Genomic DNA, 11,761 nt, shown 5'->3' with positions numbered 1-11,761 from the left:
TCTCTCACCGTTTCATTGTTTCCCCATCTATTTGCCATGAAGCAATGGGACTGGATGCCATGATCTTCGTTTTCTAAAGGTTGAGTTTTAAGCCAACTTTTTCACTCTCCTCTTAGGTCCATAAATATATCAGACAGTAGAGAAAGGTTGTTTCTTCCTGTTATTCTATAACAGTTTCTTCTGTTGACTTTGAGTGTGATGTTACTCGGGTATCCACTCATTCATTCTGAAATTATTTACTAAATATTACTTACCAGACACTTTGTTAGGCATAAAATGCCAATATGGTCACTGCCCTTATTCTTTTAGGGAGATAAATTTATTAAAGAAATAAGCTTACAAATAAATATTTGCTTACAAACAGTATAAGTATTATATAATACATATAGAGTATTATGAGTGATTATTACAGGATTACAAAATTTATAACAGCATATCAGATGTTTTTCTCATGCTTATGAATAAGGGTGAGAAAAGACTTTCAAACTTATAAGAATTTTTTGATGGTGTCTTTCTGACATTACAGCAGGAGCTAGTGATTTAGAAATATGGGCTATAGGCTATATATAACAGTATAGTGAAATGGGGGCAGAATGCAGACTTTAGGAAAGTAATTTAAGTGTCTCTGACACTCAGTTTCCTTGATTAAAAGTCACTACTTCAATATCCTTTTCTTGGAATTTAAGTATTGGTAATAAGCAGTCATTCCTTAGTATGAGTCCAAGTTTCTCCTTACCCGCCACCATACATTGAGTACATAGTCTTACTGAGGAGTATTTTTTTTAACCCACTCACATCACTCTGTGATGTTTAGTTTATCTGAGCTATTTTGGGACATTATAATCCAGAGAAGTTAAAATCAAATGCATTCTGACATTTTATTAGGCACACCTTTGAGATGTTTTATAAATGATGACAAACCTCTAGAATTTGAACCTGAAAAAAACTGAAGTATAACTCAACATATTTAATTGATATCCCATTTTAAAATATTATTTTGATTCTTTGGTATAAAGACATTTAAGTAAAATGTAAGCTACTTTCTTTGCAGTCCTAAATTAAAACATGTTGTTTCTTATTGAATCTCTTCCAATTAGATAACCATTTGTGCATATGGAAAAGATGGCCAGAATCACAAGTAAACTGGCCCTTAACCCAAAATGATTGTTGGCATATGTCTTCCAAGTCTCTTGTATACACTTTCCAGGCAATCATATTGTGCATACAAGTTTGTTTTCTGAAGCATAAAGTATGCACTTAACCTGATTTTACACATGACATACTGTAAAACATCTTAGAAAATTTAAGTGACATAATGTTAAGTGAAAACAACAGTTAAAAAGATGATGCATGACATCTTTGTTAGTTTTATTAACTAAGAAGGACATGAGCTGATCTCATAGAAAGGGATTTACCATGACAAAGAATTGATAGTGAAAATGATAGTTATAATACTCACTATTTTATATTCATGTACATTCCATTGAATGAATGGAGTGTAATTTACTAAAGCATAGCCTTTATGTGGGACAGTTTGAGTGGTTTCCATTTTTATATAGTATAAATTACATTGGGATAAACATTGTCAAGCATATGGTGTTTTTTAATATTTTGGATTATTTCCTTAGGATAGATTCCCAGAAGTAGAATTACTAGGCTAAAGGGTATGAACATTTTTATGATTCTTGAAACACATTGCCAAATTGCTTTCCAAAAAAAGGTTATATCAATTTACGATGCCACCAGCAATATAGGAAAGTGCCCTTCTCATAATATTCCCATAAGCATTTGGCATCATACAGCTTTTAGATTGAAAATTTTGTGGAATATATATATACACACACACATATGTGTCCGTGCTTGGATGTTCAGTCATGACTGACTCTTTGTGACCCCGTGGCATGTCCATGGGATTCTCCAGGCAAGAATACTAAAGTGTATTTTCTTCTATCGGAGTGCATATTCTTCTCCAGGGAATATTCCTGACCCAGGGATTGAACTCAGGTCTCCTGCATTGCAGGCAGATTTTTTTTTTACCATCTGAGCCACCAGGGAAGCCATATATGTGTATGTATATATGCATACATATCATATGTGTGTGTGTATATATATATACATAATCTTGTATATATGTGTATATATACTATACACATAAACCCATATATATATATGCACCCCTGTATGTATGTGTGTGTATGTACATACAGCTCTGTATTTATGTGTATATATATTATATATGAGCCTATATACATATATAACCTTGTATATATGTGTGTGTATATGTATATCCCTGTGTGTGTATCAGTTCAGTTGCTCAGTCGAGTCCAACTCTTTGCGACCCCATGGACTGCAGCACAGCAGGATTCTTTGTCCATCACCAACTCCCAGAGCTGACTCAAACTCATGTCCATCGAGCTTGTGATGACATCTAACCATCTCATCCTCTGTCATCCCCTTCTCCTTCCACCTTCAATCTTTCCCAGATCAGAGTCTTTTCAAATGAATCAGTTCTTTGCATCAGGTGGTGAAAGTATTGGAATTTCAGCTTTAGTATCAGTCCTTCCAATGAATATTCAAGATATTCATTGGACTGGTTGGATGGACTGGTTGGATCCAACCAGGATGGACTGGTTGGATCTCCTTGCAGTCCAAGGGACTCTCAAGAGTCTTCTCCAACACCACAGTTCAAAAGCATCAATTCTTCAGTGCTCAGCTTTCTTTATAGTCCAACTCTCACATCCATACATGACTACTGGAAAAAACATAGCCTTGACTAGACAGACCTTTGTTTGCAAAGTAATGTCACTGCTTTTTAATATGATGTCTAGGTTGGTCATAACTTTCCTTCCAAGGAACAAGCGTCTTTTAATTTCATGGCTGCAGTTGCCATCTGTAGTGACTTTAGAGCCCCCCAATATAAAGTCTCTCATTGTTTCCATTGTTTCCCCATCTATTTCCCATGAGGTGATGGGACCGGATGCCATGATCTTAGTGTTCTGAATGTTGAGTTTTAAGCCAGGTTTTTCACTCTCCTCTTTCATTTTCATCAAGAGGCTCTTTAGTTCTTCTTTTCTGCCATAGGGTGATGCCTTCTGCATATCTGAGGTTATTGATATTTCTCCCAGCAATCTTGATTTCAACTTGTGTTTCATCCAGCCCGGCATTTCGCATGATGTACTCTGCATATAAGTTAAATAATCAGGGTGACAATATACAGCCTTGACATACTCCTTTTCCTATTTGGAACCAGTCTGTTGTTCCATGTCCAGTTCTAACTGTTGCTTCCTGATCTGGATACAGATATCTTAGGAGGCAGGTGAGGTGGTGTGGTATTCCCATCTCTTGAAGAATTATCCACAGTTTGCTGTGATCCACACAGTCATAGGCTTTGACATAGTCAATAAAGCAGAAATAGATGTTTTTCTGGAAATCTTTTGCTTTTTCTATGATCCAACAGATGTTGGCAATTTGATCTCTGGTTCCTCTGCCTTTTCTAAATCCAGCTTGAACATGTGGAAGTTCACGGTTCACGTATTGTTGAAGCCTGGCTTGGAGAATTTTGAACATTACTTTGCTAATGTGTGAGATGAGTGCAATTGTGCAGTAGTTTGAGCATTCTTTGGTATTGCCTTTATTTGGGATTGGAATGAAAAACAGACATTTTCCAGCCTTGTGGCTGCTACTCAGTTTTCCAAATTTGCTGACATATTGAGTACATCAGTTTAATAACATCATCTTTTAGGATTTGAATTAGCTGAACTTCCAGATGTTCAAGCTGGTTTCAGAAAAGGCAGAGGAACCAGAGGTCAAATTGCGAACATCCACTGGATCATCAAAGACCAAGAGAGTTCCAGAAAAACATCTATTTCTGCTTTATTGACTATGCCAAAGCCTTTGACTGTGTGGATCACAATAAACTGTGGAAAATTCTGAAAGAGATGGGAATACCACACCACCTCACCTGCCTCCTGAAAAACTTATATGCAGATCAGGAAGCAACAGTTAGAACTGGACATGGAACAACAGACTGGTTCCAAATAGGAAAAGGAGTATGTCAAGGCTGTACATTGTCACCCTGATTATTTAACTTATGTGCAGAGTTCATCATGAGAAACGCTGGTCTGGATGAAGCACAAGCTGGAATCAAGATTGCTGGGAGAAATACCAGTAACTTCAGATATGCAGATGACATCACCCTTATGGCAGAAAACAAAGAAGAACTAAAGAGCCTCTTGATGAAAGTGAAAGAGGAGAGTGAAAAAGTTGGCTTAAAGCTCAACATTCAGAAAACGAAGATCATGGCATCTGGTCCCATTACTTCATGGCAAATAGATGGGGAAACAGTGGCTGACTTTATTTTTTTGGGCTCCAAAATCACTGCAGATGGTGATTGCAGCCATGAAATTAAAAGACACTTACTCCTTGGAAGGAAAGTTATGACCAACCTAGACAGCATATTAAAAAGCAGAGACATTACTTTGCCAACAAAGGTCTGTCTAGTCAAGCCTATGGTTTTTCCAGTGGTCATGTATGGATGTGAGCGTTGGACTGTGAAGAAAGCTGAGCACCAAAGAATTGATGCTTTTGAATTGTGGTGTTGGAGAAGACTCTTGAGAGTCCCTTGGACTGCAAGGAGATCCAACCAGTCCATCCTAAAGGTGATCAGTCCTGGGTGTTCATTGGAAGGACTGATGCTGAAGCTGAAACTCCAATACTTTGTCCACCTCATGCAAAGAGCTGACTCATTGGAAAAGACCCTGATGCTGGGAGGGATTGGGGGCAGGAGGAGAAGGGGATGACAGAGGATGAGATGGCTGGAGGGCAACACTGACTCAGTGGACATGAGTTTGAGTAAACTCCAGAAGTTGGTGATGGACAGGGAGGCCTGGCGTGCTGTGATTCATGGTGTTGCAAAGAGTCAGACACGACTGAGCGACTGAACTGTACTGAACTGAACTGGAATTCCATCACCTCTGCTAGCTTTGTTCGTAGTGATGCTTCCTAAGGCCCACTTGACTTCGTATTCCAGAATGTCTGGCTCTAGGTGAGTGATCACACCATCATGGTTATTCGGATCATGAAGATTTTTTTTGTATAGGTCTTCTGTGTTTTCTTGCCACCTCTTCTTAATATCTACTGCTTCTGTTAGGTCCATACCATTTCTATTGTTTCTTGTGCCCAACTCTGCATGAAATGTTCCCTTGGTATCTCTAATTTTCTTGAAGAGATCTCTAGTCTTTCCCATTCTATTGTTTTCCTCTATTTCTTTGCATTGTATGTGTGTGTGTATATATATATAAGAGTCGGACACGACTGAGCAATTGAACTGAACTGAACTGATACACACGCATATATAGATATTTCTTAGAGCAACATATAGTTTAATAATCTCCATTTTTTAACATGTCCTTCAACTGTCTATGATAATTTGATATTTTATAAAACTATATAAAATTATATTTGATGTATATGAATCTGTTTTCATAGTACAAACTGCTTTGTCTATTTTCCTGTTTCAGCCTGGTGATTGCCTGTGTATGTGTGTTGGTAAGCATATTGAGTATTCAATTTTTGTACCTGGTTAAATATATTTTTTCTTCTGTGATTTTTTTTTCTGTTAGATTTTAGCATAGTGTATCATAACTCATCTCTATCTATATTAAGTAATCAAATTATTCTAATTTTTCCAAGGAGTGACTTTATAAAACTTAACTCTTGAGTTAATCTGTAATTTATATGGAAATATAGGGTATGATTCTAAGTGGCCTTTTCCATATTGGGAACTAGTTACCTCAATATCATTAACTAAATATTATTAATTAAATAATCCTTCATTTTCCTATGTTTTTGATGAAGTCTCATTTATTATATATTAAATCACCTAATTCTTAGTTATTTCTGTTTTAGTGATCTATCTGTCCTTGAGCAAGGGTTTATTGTTTTATTTATGAAGAGCCCCTTCACACAATCCTTAATGGATCAGTCTTGTTGTGGCAAAGGGGTTTGCTTAACTCAATGAAACTATGAGCCATGCCATGCAGGACCCATCCAAGACAGATGGGTCAAAGAGAAGGGTTCTAACAAAACATGGTCCACTGAAGGAGGAAACAGCAACCCACTCCGGTATTCTTGTCTGGAGAACCCCATGGAGAATATGAAAAGGCAAAAAGATATGACACTGGAAAATGAGCCCCACAGGTTGGAAGGTGTCCAATACACCATTTGGGAATTGCAGAAGGCATATTAATAGCTAAAGAAAGAAAGAAGTGGATGGGTCAAAGCAGAAACAATGTTCAGTTGTGGATGTGTCTGGTGGTGCAAGTAAAGTCCAAAGCTGTAAGAAGAGTATTGCATAGGAACCTGGAATGTTAGGTCCATCAATCAATGTAAATTGGATGTTGTCAAGCAGGAGATGGCAAGATGGAACACTGACACCTTATGATTCACTGAACTAAAATGGATGAGAATGGGCAAATTTAACTCAGACAACCATTATATCTACTAGTGTGGGCAAGAATAACTTAGAAGAAATGGAGTAGTCCTCATAGTCAATAAGTGAGTCCAAAATGCAGTGTGCCTGTGTACGTTAGTTGCTTAGTCATGTCCGACTCTTTGCGACCTGTTGGACTCCAGCCCTCCAGGTTCCTGTGTCCATGGAATTCTCCAGGAAAGAATACTGGAGTGGGTTGCCACTTCATTCTCCAGGGGATCTTCCTGACCCTGGGATCAAACTTGGGTCTCCCATTTTGCAGGCAGATTCTTTACCATCTGAACCAACAGGGAAGCTACTGAAACGCAGTAATTGGGTGCAACCTCAAAAACAACAGAATGATTTAGGTTTGTTTCCAAAGCAAACCGTTCAACATCACAAGTAATCCAAGTCTATGCACCAGCCACTAATGCCAAAGAAACTGAAGTTGACCAGTTCTGTGAAGACTTACAACACCTTCTAGAACTAATACCAAAAAAAGAGAGAGAGAGAGATGTCCTTTTCATCATATTGGATTGGAATGTAAAAGTAGGAAATCAAGAGATACCTGGAGTAACAGGCAAGTTTGGCATGTCAATGTATGGCAAAAACCACTACAATATTGTAAAGTAATTAGCCTCCAACTAATAAAAATAAATGAAAAAAAAAAAGAGTATAAAATGAGGCAGGACAAAGATTATAATAGGGTTCTGTCAAGACAACACATGGGTCATGGGAAACACCCTTTTCCAACACCCCAAGGGATGATTCTACACATGAACACCACTAGATGGTCAATACTGAAAGCAGATTGATTATGTTTTTGCAGCCAATGATGGAAAAGTTCTATATAGTCAGCAAAATCAGACTTGGGGCTGACTGTAGTTCAGATCATGAGCTCCTTATTTAAAAATTCAGCCTTAAATTGAAGAATGTAGGGAAAGCCATCAGGCCATTCATGTATGACCTAAATCAAATCCCTTATGATTATATAGTGGAAGTGACAAATAGATTCAAGGGATAAGATCTGGTAGACAGAGAGCCTGAAGAACTATGGACAGAAGTTGATAACATTGTACAGGAGGCAGTGACCAAAACCATCCCAAAGAAAAAGAAATGCAAGACAGCAAAGCGGTTGTCTGAGGAGGCTTTACAAATAGCTGAGGAAAGAAGAAAATTGAAAGGCAAGGGAGAAAGGGAAAGATATACCCAATTGAATGCAGAGTTCCAAAGAATAGCAAGAAGAGATAAGAAGGCCCTCTTAAGTGGACAATGCAAGAAATAGAAGAAAAAAATAGAACAGGAAACACTAGACATCTATTCAAGAAAATTGGAAATGCCAAGGGAATATTTCATGCAAAGATGGTCATGATAAAGGACAGAAATGGCAAGGACCTAACAGAAGCAGAAGAGATTAAGAAGAGGTGGCAAGAATATACACAGAAGAACTATACAAGATATGTCTCAATGACCTTGATAACCACAATGGTGTGGTCACTTACCTAGGGCTGGACATCCTGGAATGTAATGTCAAGTGGGCCTTAGGAAGCATTACTATGAACAAAGCTAGTGGAGGTGATGGAATTCCAGCTGAACTATTTAAAATCCTAAAAGATGATGCTGTTACGTGCTGCACTCAATATGTCAGCAAATTTGGAAAACTCAGCAGTGGCCACAGGACTGGAGAAGTTCAGTTTTCATTCCAATCCCAAAGAAGGGGAATGCCAACCAATGTTCTCTTTGTGCCTATTTCACATACTAGTAAGGTTATGCTCAAAATCCTTCAAGCTAGTCTTCAAGCAGTATGTGAACCAAGAATTTACAGATGTACAAGCTTGGTTTTCAAGAGGCAGAGGAACTAGAGATCAAATTGCCAACATTTGCTGGATCATGGGGAAAGCAGGGGGCTTCCAGAAAAATATCTACTTCTGCTTCTTTGACTATGCTAAAAGCCTCTGACTGTGTGAATCACAACAAACTGTAGAAAATGTTAAAGAGATGGCAATATCAGACCACCTTACCTGTCTCCTGAGAAACCTGTATGTGGTCAAGAAGCAACAGTTAGAACTAGACATGGAACAACTGACTGGTTCAAAATTGGGAAAGAAGTACATCAAGTCTGTATATTGTCACTCTGCTTATTTAATTTATATGCAGAATACATCATGCAAAATGCCAGGCCGGATGAATTATAAGCTGGAATCAAGATTGTCAGAAGAAATATCAGCAACCTCAGATATGCAGAGGCTACTACTCTAATGGCAGAAATTTAAGGGGGAACTAAAGAGCCTCGTGATGAAAATGAAAGAGGAGAGTGAAAAAGCTAGCTTAAAACTCAATATTCAAAAAACTAAGATCATGGCATCCGGTCCCAGCACGTAATGTCAAATAGACGGGGAAACAATGAAACAGTGAGAGACTATTTTGGGGGCTCCAAAATCACTGCAGATGGTGACTGCAGCCATGAAATTAAAAGACACTTGTTCTTTGGACAGAAAGCTATGACAAACCGAGACAGCATATTAAAAAACAGAGACATTGCTTTACCAACAAAGGTCTGTCTAGTCAAAGCTATGGTTTCAATAGTCATGTAAGGATGTGAGAGTTTGACCATAAAGAAGGCTGAGTGCCAAAGAATTGTTGCTTTCAAATTGTGGCGCTGGAGAAGATTCTTGAGAGTCCCTTGGACTGCAAGGAAATCAAACCAGTCAATCAAGGAAATCTATCCTGCATATTCATTGGAAGGACTGTTGCTGAAGCCAAAGCTCCAATACTTTGGCCACCTGATGCAAAGAGTTGACTCACTGGAAAAGACCTTGATGCTGGGAAAGTTTGATGGCAAAAGGAAAAGGGGGTGGCAGAGGATAGGATGGTAAGATAGTATCACCAACTCAATGAACATGAATTTCAGCTAATAATGGAAATAGTGGAGGGCAGAGGAGCCTGGTGGGCTTCAGTCCAGGTTATTTGCAAAGAGCTGACTCAACTTAGTGATTGAACAATAACCCTTCTCACAGCCTTTTAACGGTTTTAAAAATGGTCTTTCCAATTTTTTCTATTAACCTTAAAACTTTTGACAATCTGAAAGTCCACTTGAATTTTCATTTTTTTAGTTTATAAAAATAACAAATTAGAAAACCATTAAAACAGTATCAATTTTCACCTAATGTTCCCCTCTGTATTTATTCCCATCATTTTTTTCTCATTATAAAAGTTCAGTTCAGTTCAGTTCAATTCAGTCGCTCAGTCATGTCTGACTCTTTGCAACCCCATGAACCGCAGCACGCCAGGCCTCCCTGTTCATCACCAACTCCCGGAGTCTACCCAAACCCATGTCCATTGAGTCGGTGATGCCATCCAGCCATCTCATCCTCTGTCGTCTTCTCCTCCTGCCCTCAATCTTTCCCAGCATCAGGGTCTTTTCCAATGAGTCAGCTCTTTGCATCAGGTGGCCAAATTATTGGAGTTTCAGCTTCAACATCAGTCCTCAAAGTTGGACTATAAAGAAAGCTGAGTGCCGAAGAATTGAGGCTTTTGAACTGTGGTGTTGGAGAAGACTCCTCAGAGTCCGTCGACTGCAAGGAGATCCAACCAGTCCATTCTAAAGGTGATCAGTCCTGGGTGTTCATTGGAAGGACTGAGGCTGAAGCTGAAACTCCAATACTTTGTCCACTTCATGCGAAGAGTTGACTCATTGGAAAAGACCCTGATGCTGGGAGGGGTTGGGGGCAGGAGGAGAAGGGGGCGACAGAGGATGAGATGGCTGGATGGCATCACCGACCTGATAGGCATGAGTTTGAGTAACCTCCAGGAGTTGGTAATGGACAGGGAAGCCTGGCGTGCTGCGATTCATGGGGTTGCAAAGAGTCGGACACGACTGAGCGACTGAACTGAACTGAACTTCCTTCCAAGGAGTAAGCGTCTTTTAATTTCATGGCTGCAATCACCATCTGCAGTGATTTTGGAGCCCAGAAAAACAAAGTCAGCCACTGTTTCCACTGTTTCCCCATCTATTTGCCATGAAGTGATGGGACCAGATGCCATGATCTTCGTTTTCTGAATGTTGAGATTTAAGCCAAGTTTTTCACTCTCTTCTTTCACTTTCATCAAGAGGCTCTTTAGTTCTTCTTTGTTTTCTGCCATAAGGGTGATGTCATCTGCATATCTGAGGTTATTGATATTTCTCCCGGAAATCTTGATTCCAGCTTGTGCTTCATCCAGCCCAGCGTTTCTCATGATGTAGTCTGCACATAAGTTAAATAAGCAGGGTGACAATATATAGCCTTGACATACTCCTTTTTCTGTTTGGAACCAATCTGTTGTTCCATGTCTAGTTCTAACTGTGGCTTCCTGACCTGCATATAGGTTGCTCTTAAAAGTAGTACCTGCTTATTTAAAAGAAGAAAATTACTGAATAAAAAAAGAGTTAAAAAGATTTTTTCATAGTTGCTCTAAAATATAAGCCTAGTTAAGCTTTTAGAGTATATTCCTTTCAGATATTTTGGTCTTGCTAGTTGTAAAGATATGGTGCAAATTCATTTTTGTGCCATATTTTGCACAGATATTTTGCCAGTTTTCTTCCTAGGCATTGAGTCAAGCTCTGGTTTCACAAAATAAACAAATCCTGCCTTCACTTATTATCATAATAATACATGATGTTATCATAATCTGTTTTTGTAGTTTTGCATAATCTTCATATGTATTACTTTAATAACTTCAAATTTCATTGGGTGAATCAGTTTTTATAGTCATTTTCCTATAGTTGTGTGTTAGTTGCTCAGTTGTGTCTGACTCTTTGCAATCCCATGGACTGTAACCTACCAGACTTCTCCGTCCATGGAATTCTCCAGGTAAGAATACTGGAGTGGGTTGCATTCCCTTCTCCAGGGGATCTTCCTGATGCAGGAATTGAACCCAGGTCTCCTGCACTGCAGGCAGATTCTTTACCAACTGAATCACCAGGTTACTCCCAATTTTTCAATGTTATTTTTTCTGTAGTTAGAGTACCTTTTAAGATACATTTCCTGAAATGGAGTAATTTGGCTAAAGGACATGGACATATTTAAGACTGGATACAAACTTTGAAGTTGCTTTTCAAACAGCTAGTACCAACTCTCATGCCACTGAAAACGGACAAAGGGAAATCTTTTTTTTTTTAATGAATTTGCCAGCAATGACTGTAAACACTGAAAATTGTTTTTGTTATTTTGGTAGGTACTTCATTTTAATTTTTCCTTTTTTTCCTGCCTAGCAAGGTTGAGTCCATGGAATCGCAGAGTCGGACATGACTGA

This window comes from Dama dama, chromosome 33, assembly GCF_033118175.1.
Source record: "Dama dama isolate Ldn47 chromosome 33, ASM3311817v1, whole genome shotgun sequence".
NCBI classification, from domain to species: domain Eukaryota; kingdom Metazoa; phylum Chordata; class Mammalia; order Artiodactyla; family Cervidae; genus Dama; species Dama dama.
This window is presented reverse-complemented; position numbering follows the sequence as displayed.